Source organism: Falco peregrinus, chromosome 4, assembly GCF_023634155.1.
Source record: "Falco peregrinus isolate bFalPer1 chromosome 4, bFalPer1.pri, whole genome shotgun sequence".
NCBI lineage: Eukaryota > Metazoa > Chordata > Aves > Falconiformes > Falconidae > Falco > Falco peregrinus.
Window position 1 is genome coordinate 115,928,506 of NC_073724.1, and position 23,718 is coordinate 115,952,223.

A 23,718-nucleotide genomic window follows, 5' to 3' on the forward strand; every position below is an offset into this window, starting at 1 on the left:
AGCCCATTGTATATAAATAGCTGTGGTTGAGAGCAGGGCAGAAACTGGGGCTCTTCTTGCAAACTGGAGTCAAAATAATCCTGGCTCAACTAATATAATAGTATGAAGAAACTTTTTTCCAGCATAGAAAAGATTCTAAATCCAAACCGAAACAAAACAAAAAGACCCTTAACCAACAACTGGGAATGTTGCAGGAAAAGGAGTCCGGGCTGCAGGAGTGGATGGAATGGAGTGAAGCGTGAAAGAAGGGAAGCGTTTGGCACTAGGGGGCAACGTGGTATCAGATAAATGGATGGATGCTTCCCTGGAAGACAGTGAAATATGGGGACAAGAGCATGCCACCAGACGGAGGAGAGACTTAAAAATAACAAGGCAGCCTGGTGAAGCACAGCGGAATGAGAAATTGAGTTTTACTGCCCTTAGTCATCATATTGACTCTGTGGCTCAGCCCGAGAGGGGAGTGGGAGCTGAAGAGGAGAGTGTACCTGCTGGGGTTCGATCAGCCAGGCCAACTACAACAGTCAGACACAAGCTTTTCCTGAATGGAGGGGACGTGACAGAATCGTATTCATCATCTAGGTGCAGAAAATGGGGGGAAATAAACATAATCTCCTGGCTGCCCGTGTTTCAAACCAACCTCTGGATTTGTGACCTCTATAGCTTTACATCAGAAATGCTGTTAGTCTCTTGCAAAACAACTGTAGAAGCTTTTGGCCCATAAATTCTGAGTTGATTCAAGTCTCGGCACAATATACATAGAAGAGTTACCTCTTAAACCGCTCCACGTCTGTCTAAGTGTGACAGAAAGAAAGGGCGAAAGAGCATTTTGGTAACTCCTGATACATAATTTGCTAACAGAAGCCAATATTAAACTACATAATTGGTGAAATAACACTGTTTTTAAACCTGTATAAATAAGTTTTTAGATTTGGACCCTGTATTTGACCAACTTTGATCATACAATAGGTGGAAGATGAATCTAGACTAACAGACTGCTGAAGGTTATGCTTAAAACAGCATTTAAAAGCTTCTTTACAGAGGAAGTCATTTTTAGTCCATCCAGAATGTGAATATACTGGCCTAAGCTGCTCAGTACGCACAGATGGATCCCTGGCCCTATGGCAAAACCACCAAAACGACCTGGTGTCTTCATCCAGAGCAGACTGGCTGGATCTACACCACAGAGCATCTTTCTCCTCTGAGTCCCATGGGAACTTCAGATAAAATAGTTAATTAGTGCATGAAATTGTTTACGAAATACTGTGAGGATTGTGTTGCAACCTGCCAGAACTGTGTTTTTTATATTTGTGTGGTACAGTTGTGTCCACCTAATAATTTGCTATGAATGTAAAAAGCAGCCCTGTTTTACCTTCTCCTCCCAGACTCTCCCAACTCTTCTCCTGCCTGTCCCACGTAGGAGCTGCCTCTGGCACTCATCTTCATGCTTTCACTGAGCTAATTTAATTTGCTAAGTTTGCTTGTTTTGGTATGTTAATTTTTTGTCAGTTCAGTGAAAGAAGAAAACCCATGGTGGAGACCAACTGGGCACCAGATCTGGTACAAGCAAACCAGCAGCAGCTGGTAGGAGCAGGATGACCTATTCTGTGCCACAGGGACAGATTGCACTGTCTCAGCTGGACCACTGAAATGTGCCCTTATTCCACTTTAAATTAATAAATTATTGATATGTAACTTCTGTACACTGAGAAGATCTTGACAATCAGACCTATCCATTCATTAAAGCCAATTACTGCTTTTGATACTCAGAATGTAACAAAAACTTTCAGTAATTTTTGGGTGTTCCTCCCTTCTCCTCATCCCCAAAAATAAGAATTTTGAAAAGTTGAAGTCAGGTAAAAGGAAAGCTGTAGCAAAGATGCTGGAGAGATTTTGAAGTGTTCTGCTTTTCCCAGGGAAAGCCAAACTTCACCTTCTCGGATTTAGTCAAATCTGCATAGTAAAGCTAAATGCAAAATAGTTGAACATCATTGGAAATAATAGTCAAAATGAGGTGTTTTGCAATAAAAGCACAGTTATTTCTAAGTGGGAATGAAGTGAATAACTAATTGACATTTCCGAAATGAGCTGTATTCTCATTTACTACACTGTAAACCAAGAATAATTCCACTGTGTTTTACTGCGTTAGTCGTGTGAAAGTGATAGAACTGGATCAGAATCTGTTCTTTGCTTTATTGCTGGGTATGAAGAGTTATGAGTTGAAACAGCAGTATGAATCCTTCTGAACAGGCAAAATTGTTTCATTTAAGAAACCATTCTGGATCCAATAAAATTGTGGTTGGAGCTCATTTTGTCCTTATGCTATGTGGGACAAAACTGCTTTTAGTGCTGTGCGTGTGTTTACAGCCTTTGGCACAAAGGGATTCAGTTATTTTCTGGGATCCAGGTACTTCACTAAAACACATAATTATAGCTGTGGCATGGTAGCTATATTTTGTAGTAAGACATAATCAAACCCATGAAATAATTACCATAATTCATAAAAAAGTTCAGTGAAAAGAGGCAGCACAACTCAGTAACATTAATTCAGTCTTCCTGGTTGGGACAAAAGGTCCCTCTGCCTGGTGACCTCCCTTTGAAGGCACCAGAGAGGTGCTTAGGGAAGATGGCACAGACTGGGCAAACATAAATTCTATTTTCTCTTGATACTTTCCCAGCCATTAAACTTTTACAGGGACTATGTGAACCAGAAATGGTTTTTATGTTTCTAAGTAACACCCAACAGATTTCATTTGTATGGGCTTGCCCATTCATCCTTTGAATCCGTGCAGAATTTTAGCACTGGTAGTATCTTCTGATAGAGTCTCACATCTTCCCTATGTGTTATCTGGAGGAACACCTTTTTTTGTTTGCTTTTAACTCCTCTTTCATTTGATACCGCCTGTTTCCTGTACTGGAAAAGACAGTAAATGATGAACCCTGTTCACCTTCTTCATGTAAGAGATTTTTATGTACCTACACGTCATACCCTCCAGAATTGTCTGTTTTCCCACACTGAAGAATGTTAATCCTTCATTTTATGGAAGCCTGACTACAACCATCCCACAAAACATCCATATGCAGAAATCAACTCATAAAGGGATAAAATGACCTTGTGTTTGTTTCATTTTAACCTAAAACATAAGAAAAAACTACACAGGGTTTTTGTGATTTTGAATATGTTCCAAGTCAATCCTGTGAAGTGACCATCATTTTGTTTCCGTGCTTCTTACTTGAGAATAATATAATTTGAACTCTTTGAATATAGTAAGCAGACAGGTGTCATTGTTCTAAGCACTTTCTCAAGATTCGACAGCTTTTTATTTCATGCATCATTCACCCCTTGCTATAGTAAGCACACAAAGTAACATTTCATTAATTCAAAGTTAAAAAGCTGATAGGATATTGAAAAATAATATCTGGACCCAGGCACATTGGTAATGAATTTCATGGTATTGTGGTACACCGAGTGATGCTTACACCACTGTAGAAATGTACTTACTGCAACATAAATAAGAGATTGAACTGGATATAATTTATTAATTTTGTTTATGGCTCAGAACTTGGACTAAAAACACCAAATGAACCCAACTCCAACGTTGTACAGAAGGTGGACCTTAAATGGTGTGCATCAAAAAAAAGATTATCAGGATACAGACTTTTGCTTCCTTCATACTAGCTACGAAGAAGTACAAGGAGAGTCTCCCATGTGAATCTTTCTGAACAGATGACATTTGCTTTCTCCTAGAGGCAGTGCCAGAAATATTGCTGACTTCCAGGGTGAGTAGGATTTGCTGTGACATGTGTCACTTACATTACTCAAAAAGTGTAAGCAAGCAATGAAAATCGGGATTAATTTAAATTTGCATCACAGGTGGTGTACAGTATTGACAAAGGGATTTGAACTGCGGTTGGCTGTCAAAATGGCACAGCGGTTATACAAACACAAGTGAATCCAGAATCATACCAGTGTGAGGCTGTTTGCTAATGGTGCTGAAGTGCTGATGGCCTGCAAATGCTGTTGTGGGCTTAATACTTAGGTGCACATTTACATTAAAGGTATAGAGTTGGAAAAAATAACCACTTAAAATTTTATAATTAAAAAATATTTATTTAAGGTTGCCGGTGCAGCATCCTGATATTATAATCCATAATGATGTCACTACATTAAGTTTTTTTCACTAAATGCTTCTATCTGATAGATGCATTTGAACAGCAAACACAGATATTTCTATTTTCTGAATTTCAACTGTTGCTTATGAAAAGTACAGTAGCATTTTTAAAAGGATTGAAAAAAAATTGTTAAAATGGAAAATTATGTATAAAGCAATTTAAATGAAACTACTTCATCTAAACATCAAAATGTATTGTCATGAGGTAAATTTTCCTGTCAGATGCGTTTGGAAATGGAGAACAACTTTCTAATATCAACATGTGCATTTTAAACATAAAAAAATCCAGTAATATGAAATAGAAAGGGAGGAAAAAAAAAACCCCAAACTAGCCCCAGTTTATGGATAGGCTTTGTCTCTTAGACATATTATTTAACATAGTTTATATAAAAGTGGATTCCATTTTTTTTTATTTTGGTAGCTTTTCTAATTCTTGGTTCCCGAGTCCATCTGGGGTTCATATATAGCCAATGACAAAATGGAAGTGATTTATTTCTGGGCACTGGGGCTTCCTTCACTAGCCAAATGTAGTGATCCGGTGCCATCAGCCATGGGTATTTCTAGCCGTTGGTAGAGAGCTGGCAGATATGCCTTAGAACTGGGCAGAGACCTGGCAGCTACTGGAGGTCACCTCAGCCAGTGGCCTTAAGTCTCAGGGTAGGAGTCAATTTGAATGCCTACGTATGGAAGCATCCTGCATTGCTTCCAGCTGCTGCAGCAAGAAGAGGTGGATCTTTGTGAAGGCCTGTGGCACATCTGCCTGCACTGTACAGATGTCCTGGATATCTCTGGGCACCGTTGGTGGTAGTAGGCATCTCTCCTGCCTTTAGGCATAACAGGTAAATGGACTGCACAGGTGGTCCCTGCTGATCTGCCTTTGAGTGCCTACTTTAGGTGAAGCGAGTCTCTCCACAGGCTCCAGTGACTATGCTGGCCAGCTCTTTGTTTGCTGTGAGACAGTGCACAACAGCACAGATGTAGACATTGACATTTAGTGAGACTTAGCAGTGTTAGGTTTACGGTTGAACTGGATGGTCTTAAAGGTCTTTTCCAACCTAAATGATTCTATGATTTAGGCACTTTAGGCATTTAGGCATATGTAAACATCCATACTGAAAGTCAGTCCTACCCTAGATGGTAGTTACTCACTCGATTCAGTGCTCATTGATAAAGAGCATAAAGAGCACACTCAAGAAAACTATGTTATTGAATAGTATTTTTCAGGACAGGGTGTGTGGATGCGTGGGGGGGTGCATTTTTGAGGGTGATTTAACTCTTCAGCATGTCTCCTTTGTTCAGTCAACCACTGCACTGTGTAAAGCTGAAAGTATTTTTTAGCACTACAGATGTATCTTTTTATAAGTGATGTTATTTTTATTGCAACCACTCCTGAGTGCTTTTTTCATGATTTTGGAATAGGTAGTGAAGGAAGAAAGTTGGAGTGGTGGGGAAGGTGGAGAGGTCGGTTCTGCTTCATGCACTTTATATACATGGGCTGTGATTAAGTAAAATAACTCAACTTGTAGTAAAAACACATCATAAGGGTTGTGCTTATCTTTATGTCTTTGTAGTCTATAAGCAATCTTAACATCAGGGGTATGCTAAAAAGGCTGTCATGAATAAGGACAACTTTTAACAATGGTATTTCCAAACTAGCATCATGAAATGGATAACTGCTAGTGATAGCAGGACATCTGAAATGTAACAGAAGATAGAATAAGGGAAGTTGACTCAGAAAACATGCTCCAATGCACAAGTCTGGCATCTGTGTTAGAAACGTGTATTTATTCTTTGGGTGAAGCTAAGTGCAAATTTTAAGTGCTGAGCCTAGTGCAATGACCACTTTGCATGAGGTTTCACTGTAATCTTTGACAGCTATGTGAACAGGAAAATCCAGCTGGGTGGAAAGGAATACACTAACCATAAAATGTAATCGACATGGAAAATAAAAGAGCTGTTCTTGCATCCATGGTTTGGGGAAAGAGAACTGAGAAGCAGTTTTCTAACCCTTCAGGCTTGTTAAGAAACACATGAAATGCAATTCCAATTTTAACAGCAGAGTAGCCAGATGGACTTTAGGATAAAGCATTCCTGGAGAAGGAGAAAAAAGAAAGTAAAATCTCCTAAATCCAATGAGAAGCTGGACCTATCAAGGAGATTATAGTATCAAACACAAGCTTGATAATTATTCTATAATTTTGCAACTCTGTATCTCATTTAATGTAATATTTTAACCTTTTCCTTAATAGAGTAAACCAAATGCATTGTCTTTCTTCAATTTTGTTTTATGGAAAGTCTGGTCATTGAGTAATCTGTCTCAGCAAAGAGCTCCACTCCTTTGAGCATAGTGAGTCTGGGTAGCAGGAAATGGAATGATCAGGGAAGATCTACCAGCCAACATCAGTAGTAGATTCCTGGAAAGTAGATACTGGTCAGTAGTTATTTCACAGAGTAATAGTGCTAGGATATGGAGAAGAGGTCTTCCAAAGCGTTTGAGAGGAGCGGTAAGAGTGGTGGCAAGGCGACTTCTGATGTTGTGAAAGACTATTGGTGCATGTGAGACAAGGAGCAGTTGCAGCTCTGCAAGTCCCTGAAGGGACTGTAAAGCTGTTTCTCAAGATGTCTGAACTTCCCAGAATTCCTGGGCTAAAATTTGGTTTACCACATCTTTAAAAAACAGCTTGGGACTTGCCTATTTCTGCACATGCTCCTTTTTTTTGCTGTATCCTGTGATCCAGACATTTTAACTTAAGTGCTGGTAGCCTAAAAAGGGGAATATTGAGCACACCTTGTCTACCTTATGATTTGCATTTTCTATCAACTTTCTGACATCACTGGGTTTTCCCCAACCTTTCCTCCCTTTCTTAACAAGAAAAAACATTTAAGTTGCAATCCTTCTTGTGATTCAACACTGGGTTTTTCAAAGCATAAAATGGCATCATGACAATGCAGCTTACCAAGGTCTCTTGCTGTGACTGATGTAATTAAAGACCTTTTCCCTAGATCTTGTGTATGATCATTGAAATTTTTGCAAGTATCCAGCTGAATGCAAGGGAAACTTCCATGAACATGGCAAACTAAGAAGTTTAAATTATTCAGTCATGCTAAAAAGTTTTGTTTTAACAAGGGCAAGAAAAATACATGTTCTGTTGAAACTGAAAACTGAGGGTCAATACGCTTTCATTGAAAAGCTTTCCCTGAAAAGCAATGTTTATTATAACTTATAACTTATTAAGCTTTCTGACTGATGCTGTGCAACACACAATGAAAGAAAATCAGCCCAGAGGATCTCTTCCAGTCACGGGAACAAAGATCAGATAAGGATGTAACTATGGCTGCAGACAGTGATAATTCACAATGTTAACGTGGAGATGAAAACAAAAGGCTTTATTGTTGACCCAGCCAACACAATACTCATCCCTAGGTACAGCAGAGAAAGCTTTGAGTAGCCCTTTATCTGGGACTGAGGAAGGCATAAGCAGAGGTGAGAAGCTAGTTCCTTCATGGATTGAATTTAGGTAGGGAAAAGATGAGTAATCTTCTGGTCTGTTAAACTGGTATGGGACAAGGTTTTGGTAAGAGTCTGTGGAAAAGTGGATATGGGAGGGAATTACATGAATCTCCAACGTATTGGAGGTGGTCCTCTTAAGCACTAGAGCACATAGAGGGGGATGAGAGGAGGAGACAAGAGGATGTGGTGCAGATAGTATCCAGCTATTGCTTGGGAAGTGAGCGTTTCCTTTCATACTTTGTATGGCATGAACCATATACTTATCTGTACAAATACTGTCTTGAATTAATGAAGGTGTGTATTAAACTCTTTGTTCATGGCAAGTAGCAACTGATAATCATCATTAGTTTGTTGCTATCACCTGAACCTTCTTTTTGGGGTGTACATACATTCTTATTTCCTTAAAATTGCAGTTACATCTTCCTTGTCATCTGTGGTACATTATTCGATCCTCTCGACCTCTTGCAAGTATTTCAGAGGACTCTTTCCATTAGTTGTGTCTGATGTGGGCAACATCTTCCTGAAAAAAAAATCTTTTAAAAATATAATTGTGTTGTACTGAAAATTACAGTACATTATCTCCAGTACAATAATGAGAGCAGCATGAAAACTTGCAAATAAATGGTAAAATAGATTATCACCCTTTCACACACATTTTTTAGATATTTTGCAACATTATTTCTTTCTGTAATATAAAGTCAGGAATGTGATAAATGGCAGTATAATTTATTGTTGTTTAGCACAGTATATATTATTAAGGTTTACAAGACTTCTATGTCTTGCCAAATATGTGAGGAACACCAGGTAAACCGTTTTGGAAAGTGTCATGGATGCAAACAGCTGATAATAGAGCCAAGAATGCTGCTTCTGGGCACTTCCTTAAACCCAGATGTTGATGGGTGTTCCATATAATTTTCTTTGCAAGTTTTCTTTTGCCTGTTTCTGCGTCTTGTACAAGAAGTATTCCCCATGTTTTGTTTCTTTCAATTATTTTACTAGAAGTATATTAGTTGTAGTAGTAGTTCACTGTCTTATGCCAGTGCTCAGAGATTTCAATGAGCGATAGACTTCATGACACAATGCATTATAATCGCTGTGTGCAATTTCCTATGGGCTGCAAAAACCTCATTTACTAAGGAGTTAATGATGTAGAGGTGAACAAATGTTGTGAGGCTCTTGTAGCTGCTTTCTCCACTGGAATTAAATTTACTACAATTGCCTGGAAAGCAGCGTCCTTACTCCAACTCAAAATAAAACATTTTTCTTTATTTTTTTAATCTCACAGTATGAGCAAAACCTAAGTTATTCTCATCTCCTTGTCATTTCTATTAGGGATTTGAATGTTTACCATTAACGTAACATTAATTCTTCAGCTCTTGGACTGTTTTGCAAGTCTTCTAATTTAGTTGTGGTAGAGCAACATACTAGCAGTTAGCAAATGGCTGACACTAGTCAAACAAAAAACCTTACAATATCAGTAGAATATGGGTAAAAATTTGAAGTTGTTCCAACGTTTTTCTCTCCAGGTATAATCCCAAATGAGATTCCAGGATTACAGCTGGGTATTTTGCTTTTAGGCAGGAGACAGGAGGGAGACTGCAGGATCCTGGCACTGCAGTTAGGTTGATCTAGAGCACTGCTGGCTTGTGACTTACGATGTACAAGATCCACACTTCAGATGATACACTATCAATACCTACGCTAGTCATCCAAACCCTGTTACAATGCAGAATATTGCCAGCTCTGCTGTTCCAAGAACTGACTATTAAAGTTAAATGTAAATTGCCAGGGTTGGGAGTGCTTCCCCATGCTCATGTAAGATAAGCAACCTAACCTCATCCTCACTTCTAAGTCACGGACTAGCCTTTACACATTTCATGTCTCCATGAGATGGGAACCCTGGCTCTCAGGTTGAAATAGAGTTCAGCTGCACAGACATTCTAGATGTCCATCTCTAACATGTTGGATTTTGTTTGGAATGTGTTTGGTTTGGTTTTTTTTTTTCCTCTGAATATGATGAAGTTATCACATTACAAAGCTTCACATTTTGGAATTTGATCCACATTTGAACTGGTGTTGATGAGGGCACCAAAAGACACATTTCAGCATGCAGAGAGATGAATGAGGATAACAGGGCTTTGAAAGGGCCAGTTGAATCTGGCAAATCAACAAACGGTCCCAGGACTGGTGCCAAAGCCAGGGGTTCGGCTGCTTAGACCATGGGACCCACTTTGAGGAACCTGGTCTGCTGGGGGCTGATGGGGTCCATCTGTCAGAGAAGGGGAAGAGCATCTTCAGTCATAGGCTTGCCAAGCTGGAGAAGAGGGCTTTAAACTAAAGTTGCTGGGGGAGGGGAACCTCAATCCATCCCACTCCTACCAGTTTGATGCCAGTGCCAGCAAGAGATGCCCAGGGCCTGGAGAGGAATCACAGGTCAGCAGGAGAGCACCTGAAGAGCAGCACAGAGGAATTCTGCCACCCAGCCAGTAAGTCAGCTCCATCAGGGGCCCAACTTAAATGCCACTATGCAAATGCACGTAGCATGGGGAATAAACAAGAGGAGTTAGAGACATGCACACACCTCCAGGGCTGTGATCTTATTGGCATCACGGAGACATGGTAGGATGGCTCCTGACTGGAGTGTTGTAATGGAAGAATACAGGCTCTTCAGGAAGGATGCTTAGGGGAGACAAGGAGGGGGTGTCGCCCTCTATGTCAATGATCAGCTGGAGTGCATGGGGCTCCACCTAAGGATGCAACCAAGAGTTTATGAGTCAGGATTAAAGGGAGGGGAGGAACAGGTGACTTCACAGTGAGGGTCTGCTACAGGCTGTCCAACTAGGAAGACCAGGTGGATGAGGCCCTCTATAGACAGATAGGAGCAGCCTCATGGTCACAAGCCCTGGTCCTCATGGGGGACTTCAGCCACCCCAATATCTGTTGGAGGGAAAACACAGCAAGGCATGAGTAATCCAGGAGGTTCCTGGAATGCATTGATGGTAACTTCCTTCTCCAAGTGCCAGAGGAGAGGTGCCATGCTGGACCTTGTTCTCAGCAACAAGGAGGGGCTGGTGGGGAATGGGAAGCTCAGGGGCAGCCTTGGCTGCAGTGACCATGAAATGGTGGAGCTGAAGATCCTTAGGGCAGTGAGGAGGGTGCACAGCAAGCTCTCTATACAGGACCTGAGGAGAGCAGGCTTTGGCCTCTTCAGGGATCTGCTTGGTGGAGTAGCATGGGTTAGAGCCCCGGAGGGATGAGGGGCCCAAGAAAGCTGCTTCATATTCAAGAATGTCTCCTTCAAACTCAGGAGCGACGCGTCCCAACAAAGAGGAAGTCAGGCAAAAATGCCAGGAGGCTGCATGGATGAACAAGGAGCTCCTGGGCAAACTCAGACACAAAAAGGAAGCCTACAGGCATGGAAGGGGGTGGACAGGGGTGGACAGGTAGCCTGGGAGGAATACAGAGAAATTGTCTGAGCAGCCAGGAATCAGGTTAGGAAAGCTAAAGCCCTGATAGAATACCATCTGGGCAGAGACATCAAGAGCAACAAGAAAGGCTTCTATAGGTATATTTTTGATAAAAGGGAAACTAGGGATAATGTGGGTCCTCTCTGGAAGGAAACAGGAGACCTGGTTATTCAGGGTATGGAGGAAGATGAGATACTCCATGACTTTCTCACCTCAGTCTCCACTGGCAAGAGCTGCAGCCACACTGCCCAAGTCACAGAAGGTAAAGGCAGAGACTGGGAGAATGAAGAACCACCTGCTGCAGGAGAAGATCAGGTCTGAGACCATCTAAGGGAATTCATTTCATGGGATCTGATGAGATGCATCTGTGGGTCAGGAGGGAAATGGTAGATGAAGTGGCTGAACCACTATCCATCATATTTGAGAGGTCATGGCAGTCCAGTGAAGTTCCCATTGACTGGAAAAAGGGAAACATACCCCTGATTTTCAAAAAGGGAAATTATGAAGTTCCAGGGAAATACAGACCAGTCAGTCTCACCTCTGTGCCTGGCAAGATCAGCAGATCCTTCTGGAAACTAAGCTAAAGCACGTGGAAAATATGGTGATTGGTGATACCCAGCATTGTTTTACTAAGGTCAAATTGTACCTAACAAGTTTGATGACCTTTTGTAAGAGTGTTACAGGACTGGTGGATAAGGGAAGAGCAACTGCTGTCAGCTACTTGTACTTGTGCAAAGCATTTGACACTGTCCCACATGACATCCTTGTCTCTACATTGGAGAGACAAGGACCTGATGGATGGACCACTTGGTGGATAAGGAATTGGGTGGATCGTTGCATTGAAAGTGTTGTGGTCAATGGCTTGATGTCCAAATGGAAACGAGTGACAGGTGGCGTTCTTCAGGGGTCAATATTGGGACTGGCACTATTTAATATCTTTGTCAGCAGCATCGACCAAAATAAGATTGAGTGCATGCTCAGCAAGTCTGCTGATGACACCAAGCTGTGTGGTGTGGTTGACACACTGGAGGAAAGGGATGCCATCCAGAGGGACTTTAATGGGATTGGGAGTTGAGCTCATGCAAATCTCATGAAGTTCAACAAGGCCAACTGCAAGGTCATGCATGTGAGTTGGCTGGGCAGAGAATGGATTGAGAGCAGCCCTGAGGAGAAGGGCTTAGGAGTGTTGGTGGAAGAGAAACTCAACATGGTCCAGCAGTGTGTGCTTGTAGCCCAGAAAGCCACCCAAATCCTGGGCTGCATCAAAAGCAGTGTGGCCAGCAGGTTGAGGGAGGTGATTTTCCCCCTCCACTCTGCTCTCATGAGACCCCACCTGCAGTGCTGTGCTCAGCTCTGGAGCCCCCAACATGAGAAGGACATGGACCTGCTGGAGTGAGTCCAGTGGAGGCCACAGAGGTGACCAGAGGGCTGGAGCACCTCTCCTATGGAGACAGGCTGAGAGAGTTGGGGTTCTTCATCCTGGAGAAAAGAAGGCTCCAGGGAGACCTTATAGCAGCTGCCAGTGCCTAAAGGGGCCGACAAGGACACTGGAGAGGGGCTTTTTACAAGGGCAGGCAGTGACAGGACAATGGGGAATGGCTATAAACTGAAAGAGGGGAGATTTAGATTAGATATGAGGAAGAAACCCTTCCCTGTGAGGGCAGCGAGGCGCTGGCCCAGGCTGCCCAGAGCAGCTGTGGGTGCCCCATCCCTGGCAGGGCTCAAGGCCAGGCTGGACGGGGCTCTGAGCAACCATGGCAGGGGGTTGGGACTACATGATCTTTGAGGTCCCTATCAACACAAACCATTCTAGGATTCCAGGATTCGAGGATGACAATACAGGGTGATGGCAGTCTAAGTACCTGTCATCTCACACCAAAATTAAAGCTCTTGCTTTAAAAAATAGTAGCATCAACTTTATGAGAAGAAAAAGCCAGTCCTATGGAATGTGTTAAAATTTTTCCTATCCCCAATCCAGCCATAGACAATTACTTTTCACTAAAAATTATGAAACAGTGACTGTAGTTGGGGATGATTCATCAGTGACATTTCCAAGATATGCATCTTCCTGAACAATAACAGAAATAAATCTTCCAGTATCATATTCATATGCTTCTTGATCACAGTAAAATGCCAAAAGATTAACCAGATACCAGTTAATGCTTCATGGATCTCTGAATGAGCTGAACAGGCAGTGTTTTACAAGAATCGGAAACTGTTTCCTCCACTAGAGACAATAATGTCTCTAACTACTTCAACAATTAAAATCATTGTAGTGATTGTGCAAAGTGTATTAATTACCGTTGTTAATTGGAATCCATGAATCAAAAGAGGAAAGCTGTTATCCTGTAAGCTGAACCTGACTTCTCTGAGTACAGTGAGATTTATCTTCAAGGGAAAACATAAATTCAGATGCTTCTCTTCAGTATTTACTATTTGTGTCACACTAACATTGTCCTAAGATTGGTTTTAAAAATTGTTAGTCTCTGCTTTACTTTGTGGCTCAACTGCTTTTATAAATTCACCCAAACGCTCTCCTGGAGGATAAATTCAAGGCACTGTGACATATTCTAGGGTCTTTTGTGTCTCCTTTGCCAGTTAAACCTGGTCTGAGCATGACTATTAACTATGTAGCTCATAAGGAAGTCTACTAAAGAGCAGTAATGTGGCAACCCTTTCTGTGAAGTTAAGAAAGGGCAAGAAGGTGAACAGAAGAATTCCAGGAACTGCATACCAGGAAGGGAGACTATGATGATCCAGCATCAGGTATGATCAAGTCCTGGTTGCTGTCATCCATAAACTGGGCTTTTGTATCTTGGTGCTTGCAGGTATGTGTCACCAGCATCCATCAGTGGACTCATCCTTCAGAGAATCCCCGAAGGTGATAGCACTAGTATAGTCCATCAGGAAGCTCTTAAGGAGATAAAGGAAAAGAAAATATTTATTTAGAAGCCATTCTTGGGAGCAGAGCACATTAGTCAAAGGCCACTGACAGAGCACTGAGGGACAGGATCTTTCCTTTACCTGAATCTATAAAACCTTAAATATTACCAGGGTGCATAGTTTGTGTGGTGGCTTCTTTCTGGAGGAGCTGGTGGAACTCCTCAAGGAATGAATGTTCCTTCGTGTCTCAAGTCATTATTCCCATTTTTGGCCTTGCTTAGAGGAAAATGAAATGGGTAGGTAAAGATTAGATAAGATTTTCTTTAAAAATCTTATTTTTGATAGTGAATATGAAGATAGAATAGAATTTTGTAGCTGTTAAAGCAGCTGGGAATCCAATTTAGTCATTTATTTTTTTAGATTGTATCCTCCCTTGTAGTTTCTTCTACTTTATAATTGCAGTGCTGTTTTTTGTAAGTGCATAAAAATAAAGTGTTATTGTCATGTTCCCTTGAGTAAATTACTGGCTACATTTTTGGGGTAACTGACTATTGTAATTATGTAACGCGTATACAGCATACAGGCAGCTTTATGCATATAACTTTAAAATATATGGTAGTCATTGAGTTACACTTCTTTATATATATATATATATATATATATATATTTTAGTAAGATGTGACATTTCCACTATTTTGAATACTTTCGGTGAAGAACATGATAGAAAAAGTAAACATACCAATGTATTCTTAGTTTAGATTTGTTGGCTTGCTTTTTCCCTTGGGCTTTTTAAAATCTCAAATTGATAGACAATATTTTGTATATGTGTCTCTCTCTTTTATTTATTTTTTTTAAATTGAATTGTTGTGATGAAGAAAGTATGCTTACCTTTTAAGAAAAAAACCCTCCTAGTCTTTGAAATTACAGGGACCTAAACTGCAATGTATGTTTAATAATAATGAAGTATTGACAAGAAGCAAAAGCTATAGAGATTTTAAATCCATTTTTTCATTTCAATAAGTTAATGAAGAAATGTACTTATACCAATCTAAGTTAGCTATTTCTCTTCTGAACAGTTCAACAAAAACTTGAAGTTTTTACCACATTCAGACTAGAAGCTTGATCTCCCTTTTATTGTGAGTCATTTTACTCTGTCAAGAAATGGATGCCAGAAGTATATGTCCACTTTCCAGAAAAACAATTAATACTTTACTGTCAAAGAACTTTCAGACTTTTTCCAGTGGCCAAATGACCTCAGCTGCCTCTTACCCTGTTGTCAAAGTCTTAAAAAAAAAACCCAAACAAACAAACAAACCAAAAAATGGGGAGGTTAATACACTGGCTATTCCACATCCCTTAGGAAAAGTGTAGGCAAATCTTATGCGTGTAAAAGGTTAGAATAAATTATTAAATCCTTCTTTGATTTGCATGTTCAGCAAGGACACCAACAATTATTTTCCACTGCCATTTCCAGATGTCTTTCCTCCAGATGTCTGGAGCTGGGGTTAGTCAGATACCATCAGGTCTGCTCAACATCCTGCACAGCTCCACAGGCTAATCAGGCAGAGGTGACCAAACCAGCAAGGTGTTGCCACCAGTTCTTATAATTTCAATAAGTATTGTAGCTATTGAAGTTGTTGTTGGTTTTATTGGAAATAGATTTATTACAACTGTTAATATCATTAAGTGGATCAAAAGCAAAAAAGATGTCTTCTGCTGGTAGGATCCTGATCTTTCTGAGCACGTCAAGATTCATCTTGCAGGTGACCATACTGACGCACGTTCATAGTTTCTACTTTGTACATGAGTTTAAGTTGGCTTTCATGTACAAGCTTTTGGCACTGTATAAATGTTTGTAAACCATACTAGTTCATGGTTCAGTACCTGGCTCTGTGTACTCTGCTGTGTGAAAATAATGTCATCTAATGGCTGCTGCTGCGAATCGAGCTCAGAACAGCTGGGATGGTCTCATGGATTCTTCCAGTGATGATCTGGTGATCTCTTCTGTGACTTCTCTTCTACTATGGATTACACCCAGCGCTTACTGCTGCAGCTCAACAGGGAACTGTAGAGAAAATAGCACAGCATGTATATACTGACTGGGGTAGTTCACATCTCTGCCTGCTGCTTCTTTACCTTGCAGACTGTTTTTTTCTTCTAGTACTATCTGTGGTAACCTCAGCTCTATTAATTACTTCTCTGTGGAAACACACAAAGAAGATGCAATTTTATGTAGATATTTTCAGGAATCCTTTGATAAATGTGCACCTAGCTGCCAATAAATCCATTATTTCTTTCTTGATCCTGTATCTTTCCAGTTTTGTAGCTCAAATTCTGTTAATACTGTCAACTTCTCAAAGGAAAGATGTTGTGAAAGTTGCAGTATCCTTAGCTGTAACTGGTGCATATCCTTCCATACACTCTGTTATCCTTATTATACTCAATTCAGAACTGAAATTGGCATTTGGGATCCTTTGCCAGCATTTGAAGTGCCATTTGGAAAATATGACTCTAAGCTCCATATTATAACTTGAGAAAAACACTCTCTGGTAACAGACTTGAAATCAAGACTTTTAATTTATGTATTGTTTCACCATCTTTTTTCTTAGTCAGTAACTCTTCTTCCAGAGGTTTCTGTGATTAAACCTCCTTAACATTTTGAAACATCTGAAATAACATGCATTTTTGCCTCTCCTACACCACTCTTGCTCCTTCAATCTTACTTAACAGACTGAGAATAAAAATGCACTGAAAGACAGCAATGCACTTGAATAAGAAAGCAAGTACAGCATGCTTTGTGATTTCAGATTCTCAGTTTAAGACTGACACTGAATGATACATTTGAATTGAAGAAAATGGGGCTAAAACAGAGACAAAATTTACAGAGCTCACCAGTATCAGTTCTCTGCTAAAGGATCTTTCACCTGAGAAGATTAAAATTGGATTAAAGACATGTTGTACAAGCCTTGGTTAGTGTGACATGCAAACAGAATATGCTTCTAAACATGAAAAATCAGCTAAAATGTAACCTAAGGGAAGATTAAGATTCGGAAACATACAGCCAATTAATATAATCAAATTATATTTTAAATCAGGTTTATTTTTGTTAGGATTCCAGTAAGTATATAGCAGTTTAGTGGTTAAAAACCCCTTTAAAATGGATACTTATGTTCAAAACATATTTTATGTTATTTCATTTTGTTTTCTTGAAAGTGTATTATAAGGTGGTGATTAAAATGTAGATAGATGCAAGTACATAGATCTACCTGTCCACTGTAGAAAACCTCCTTCTTGTTGACTGTTCTGATCACAAATTTGCCTTTTTAGGTGATTTGCTGTTGCTTTGAGTAGTTGCGAGTTCTTTCTAAGGCTGTTCTCTCTTAATATTTTATGTTACTATGAAGTTTCACATGAGGTTGATGAAATATGTTCCAGAAATCCTGTCGTGTTTTATCAAATAATGTGTTAGATGATTCTAGTCTGAAACTCTTAGCTTACCTCAGGTATTTTCATGCTGTATATCCTCTCTGCAGGAATTTAGATAATGCTAGATTATAAATCACAATCGTGAGAGTTTCAGTCCCATCTATAAAAGTAATGAGCAGGGTAATTCACTCAGTTGTTGGAGTGTATCGGCTTCGATTTTTGAAACGTTGGATACTATGCTTTATAAAATGCTTTGAAATCAGTATTTAGCAATATTAGATAAAGGGTGAACATAATAATTTTAATTGATACTTTAAAGTATTTTTTACAACAAAACGTATGTTAATAGGAGACATAAATCAATGCACTGTGTAATACGAAGTGATATGATTATTAGTATGTGTAAACAGTGGGGTCAAACTGCATACCAGGGAGGAAGGTTGATTAAACTCATAAACACGTTTGGAGGTGCAGTACAACATGTCGTAAAACTAAGATTAACATAATGTCCAGTGCTTTGCGTGCTGCATGGAGAGAAACCCACAGCCCCTCGAGAGCCCTGCCAAGCCACCACCCTGCGCTACAGCTGCATGCCCTGCCAACATGGACCCAGATGAGAAAAGTCACACAGTGATAACTTTTTTGGTCTTTTTTTCCAGCTGGCAACATCATAAAAAGAAAGCCTCCTGAAAGAAGTGAGGGGTTCTTTGGTGTTGCAGTATTTGGTTTTTGGTTGGTTGATTTTTTTTGTTTTGGATGGTTGGGTTGGTTTTTTTGGTTTTTTCTTTTCTTTTTTTTTTTTTGATTTGTGTCTTTTTCTGCTTTTTGGGGTGGTACTAGTAATGGGTTTTGAGTTTTTTGAACCGGATCAGGAAGCTTGGGTAAAATTCATTTCCCCAATGAATTAATTTACCTCTAGGTATTCATAAAACCCATTTCTGGTGGCAGCCTCAAGGAAAGGGAGCAGAGTCAAGTATGAAAATAACAACTCCTGCTCAGCTTTTTCACTGCTTCCTCACCTTCAGGAGGGGGAGATGTGAAGTAGGAGCAATGATTAATAAAATATCCTTCAGTGCTTCCAGGGGAGAAGTGGACAAAGCTCAAGCACTTGATGTCTTTATATTGTGTTGATGAAAGTTTTTTTATACACAGCATAGAGTGAAATAGGTGGCTACATAAATTAGAATTTTAAATGACTGAATTGGTAAATAATTAGTTTTGTCCTTTACTATTCTATCCTTCCCCCAAGCTTCAATTTATTTTCATGTCTTCTTCCACAGTGGATGCAGTTTTCCATTTATTTTCTGATCTTACCCTGCTCTTTGGATTTCAACCTTTCCCTTCCTAAAATCATTATCTGTATTCTCTGCAGATCTAGCCTTCTTTTTCTGGTACATTTCAAAAAAGCTTTCTGATTATTATTTCACAAGAAAATGTCATGCACCAAATTATAGCAGGCTTGTTTTTATAACTAGTTTATCCCAAAAAGCAGATAAATAAATCTGTTGAATGTTTTGGCAATTACTGTTTTTTCACAAAAAAAAGATACAAAAAGAACTTTGTTGAGATTTCATTGTCTAAGAATTGTTTATATGGTGATTGAAAATAAGGCTTAGTTTACCAGTATATTTCCTCTGGAAGTTTGCAAGTTGCATGAAATTTAGACAACATGAATAGGAAAACACTGCCTGCAGTTCGTGTCAGGCCAGTAGCTATGGCAGCACCAAGATCATTGTAAGGATGATGAAAAAGATGGTTAGTGCAGTTGTTCGTACTGAACTACATGAAACCCAAACTTTTCTCCTCAGCTTTTTTAGTTTTCAGCACCATGGTGCTTGCTTTTGTAGGTCAGGATTCATCACAATATTCTTTCCAGAAAAAGCAGTGTTTTGTTGTGCAGAAATTAAGGGATTGTAATCTCAGTAGCATCTTCATGAGGCTTGCAAATTTCTCCCTACCAGTCTTCCAACTTGTGAATCAGAAAGGAGAGCTACTACCGACATTCTGGGTTTCAGCTGCTGGTCTGCTTTGTTACATCTTTCCTTTTGCCTGGATCGATCACAGGCTGTGCCCGAGCAAATCATCAGCTGGGTGGCAGGTATGAACTCTGATGTCTCTAATATTAATATCTCACTTCTGCTAACCATGGAGTCTTCCTCTTTCTTTCTGATTTGTTGGTGTTCTCCATGTTGCTAATCGCCTCCCTGCAGAGGTACACAAGGCAGCACTGTCAGCTCCAGGGTTCCCAGAACAGATGTTCTCAGAAATGTCACTGAAGCTCTGATTTTCTCTATCGCCAGTTTTCTAACAGTGACCATGAAGCCTTCGACCTTCTTTGAATCTGACAGCATCATGGTGCTAATTTATTCTGATTAATTTTGGTTACTTTCAATAGCAAAATAAGGTTCAGTGAAGATGCCACATTGTACCGATCTTTTCTTGAAATCTGACTTCCCACCTTCCTGCAAGGTCTGGAGAGAAGTTCTGCCTTTTGGAAGATTTTATAATAGGATTATAACCTGGGATTTTATCTCTATTTATTTATTGTCTTCCCTATCTTAATGCTCAGCCTTCATTTCATTAATATCACAAGGACAATTTCTTCAATGTTACAAAATACTTCTCAAAGCTAATCCCTCTTCCCCTCAATATTTCTTATCCTATTTGTTTCTCATTTGAGGACACCTGTATGGGAGGTCATTGGAGCTTAGTTAGGTGTATAAATAATGCTGTTCATGAATCTGTCAGAAAATACTTCATACAAACATGGGTTTTAAGGGTTATGAGAAAAACAAAAAAGGGAAGAAAAGAAAAAAAACAAAGAAAAAAAGAAACAAATGAAAGAAAAATGAATAAAGAAAAAACAAAAAGAAAAAAGAAAAAAGGGGGGGAAAGGAAAAAGAAATGGAAAAAAAAAGTTTGGCTCCTGAATGAACGTGCAACTGGTTTTGACTATCTATGAACATTAAAAAACACAAATTAACTTCATGTTAATATCACTTTTTAGCTGAATGCTTCATTATTTTCAGTCTGCCATTTTGCCTTCCTAATACATATGCTTTTGCAATGACACAAAAAGAACTTTAAATTGGTCAAAATAATCATAATTTTATCACTTACTGGGCAAGCTACAATGGAAAAGAGCACGGAGAATTTTACAGCCAGAGTTCCGGACACTTACAAGCAATTCAGAGCTCGGAGGATTTTGTCTCATTCCTAAAACTTTGCTTGTTCCCACCCTGGGAGGCCCATATCCCTTCTCCAGTGTCGAGCCTATCTGTGTGTGAGAGGACAGGGACAACTTTTGCCATCGGAAAACATAGCGGTAGCATGGATGGTGGCTACAGTGATTTGTGTGGGCTTTTGAGAAGGGAGAGAATGAAGGAGAAGTTGCACAGATCCATGCCCTTCACTTTGGCTGGTCTCTTTTCACAGTGCAGGTGAACAACCCAGGGCAACGGTGCACCCTCCCCCAAGCAGACATTGCTGAACTGGGACCCCCGCACCCAATGCTCCACTGCAAATCAGGTTTTTTGCTAGCATAGAAAAAGCGGAGGCAAACTGCTAAAGAGGACTAACAACATGATATCATTATCCCTCAGTTACCTCTTGGGGAGGAGGGGTGAAATTAAACCCTTTCTGCCCTTTAGGCTCTCAGATGTGATATTGTGATGAGATTAAGATGGATGAGTGAATTCATAAATTAAAAAATTGATTGGTAGGTGATTAGACTAGATTTTTTATTTTCTTCCACCCCCTCCCTCCTCTTTCCCCCATGTCATATTTGCATTTCATTTTTTCCTAGTATTATTTTTTTATTATTATTATTATTATTCCCCTCTCTACTGGAGTCTTTTTTCCTTTCTAGAAAAAAAGATCTTTAATTTTTCATTTATTACCCATCTTTCTTACCAATTCCTCTAAAAATCTTGGTTGTTTTTACTGCTGTTGTTGCTGTTATTGCAAATGCATACTAATGAAATCAAACTGAGTTCATTCCCATATTTACTTTACTCTAATAAGCACACAATAAAATACAGCTTATTGGTTTTGGCAGATTTCTATTTTTTCTGTTGTGACAACATTGCAAAGAAAGTTACTCCCTTTCTTTGTGAAGGTCTTAAAAAAAAATCCCACATGCTAAGAACTTGAGATATTTGAAGTTTCCCTTTCAAATCCCACTTCAGTCAGTTCTGCTTTCTTGTCCTTTCCCATCCACTTGCTTTCTCTTACCCCAATGCCGATCTATTTTTCTTTTACAGACTGCTGTGTTTCTATTTTCTTTCTTGCTTTTTTTCCTGTCTCTTTAAGATTGTTCTTAAATTCCCTTTTCTTTCTCCTTCATCTCTTGAGTTTTAATCCTCACCTGTTAGTTCCTCAAACATTCTTGTTGGGTTTTATATTTACACAGTTTGTTTCCCTTCCAGAGTGGAGATGACCATCCAAATATTTCCATTGCCTAGGATTAAGATAAGAAATAAAAAGAGGAAATAAAATGTAGCTGCACATATGCAAAGAGCAATGTGGAAGTTTATTCAAACACTCGATGTATGATTAAGAATAAATTATTTTAATTATTTGCAACCTGAGAAACATCGAAAAAGAATCAGGTACCTATAGACTTGCATGCTTTGTTAAATAAGACAACAGAAGTCTAGCTATTCTAATTGACTCTCACCATCAGAACAGAAGGAAATCAATTTTTTCCTGAGGAATTTCTGAATCCCCCAATAAAGATATATAACAGGAATTGTGAATAGGCATTTGTTGACCTCATTTGATAAATCATAAGAAATAGACTATGAACTTTTATAAACGTGTTCAACTAATAGAGGTTCAGTCCTCTAACATGCATATAGGTATAATTTGAGTGTCAATGGACAAATAAAACATGTTTCTCCTGCCTGAGATACCCTGGGCTTTCTCTGGGAATCTGAAGTATTGCTATTGAATGTGTAGAGCAACATGCCTGTCCCTGCTGAATAACTATGTACCTATGTCTCAGCTAAATTCAGTAAGAATGGCGAAAAGATGTGATCTAAAAGAAATTCTTTCTCATTCTTAAGTCATGTTTGGAACACAGCCGCAGCCAACCTCCTTTTCCAATCTTTTTTTTTTTAAAAAAAATAATTCCATGAGCTTGAGCATTTTTCTTGAGCCATGTCTCTGCTCAAGCCAGAGGAATAGAGAGAAATTTTCCCAAAAGTATCCCCTGCAAGAGATTATGCTGAGTTATAATATCTCTTGGCTCAAGTTCTCTGAAGAGCTAAGTTCATAGGTCCTCGGCTTCCTGGCACTTACTACAGCCAGTCCGTGATTGTGCCAAAAGTCAGCTCTGAATCACATTCTGTCAAAAGAGAGTTCAGCTTTTTGAAAACGAATGACAACTCAGACATTGTATTTGGTTTGCCGTTGGTTGTACACCTATATAAAAGTTCATAATGTATGTAGGCAGTAGGCCAGGGGACTGGGAAGTAGGAAAGGTTTCAATAGATGTCTGTGGTGGGTTGACCCAAACTTCTCCTTCTTCCTAGTCCCTTGGCCTATTGCATCTCATTGACATGGATTTGACTTGATTTGCTTGCCAAAGTCAGTGGGAAAAGGTTAAAATCTCAGGCTGGTTCTGGAAGTTTTCAGAAATACCTTGCTTTTCTTGCTGACTATAGGAAAAAGCCTACATGCATTACCAGGTTAAGGGACAAGATGCTTTACAGTCTTTGGTTCACCTTCTGTTTGTACATCTTCATCTGTGTGAACATCTCTAGCTCCAAATTGCTGTTCTGAGCAAAACTGAGAACCTTTGGGCGATTCTCAGATGACCCCTGCAAGCATTGCTGGTCTCTTCGGTCATTTCTTCTCATCATACTTCGGTTTATTTTAGCTTTTACTTTTGTACTTCAGCAATGAATCTTCTCATAGACTTCCGGGTGGCAGATGCTGAGGTTTCTCAGCTCTCCATATCATTCTGCTGAATACCATTGGGACATTCTTCCCTTTCATCATTCCATTTTGTTCTAATCTACTCAATTACCTCTGACCTCAAACTTGCCAGAAGGAGGAGAGAGAAAGCCTTCAACTCGAGCAATTCCAGGACCCATGTGCGTGTAAATACCATCCAGTCTCTCATTTTTTACTTTCCTTGTATGTTCTTAGTTTCCTATTTGAGATCACACTGTTGTTATTTAGCTGTGGCAGTTAGATCACCAAAATTACCTGTGTTGTCTGTAGGAATCACTGCTTCTTGTCTGAATACTTACAACAA

At 39.6% G+C, this 23,718-nt stretch overlaps 1 pseudogene; it reads left to right on the forward strand.

Moving 5' to 3' along the window:
* The first annotated feature begins 292 nt into the window (after nt 1-292).
* On the forward strand, nt 293-16,559 carry LOC101920101 (taste receptor type 2 member 40-like; annotated as a pseudogene).
* The last annotated feature ends 7,159 nt before the right edge of the window (nt 16,560-23,718 follow it).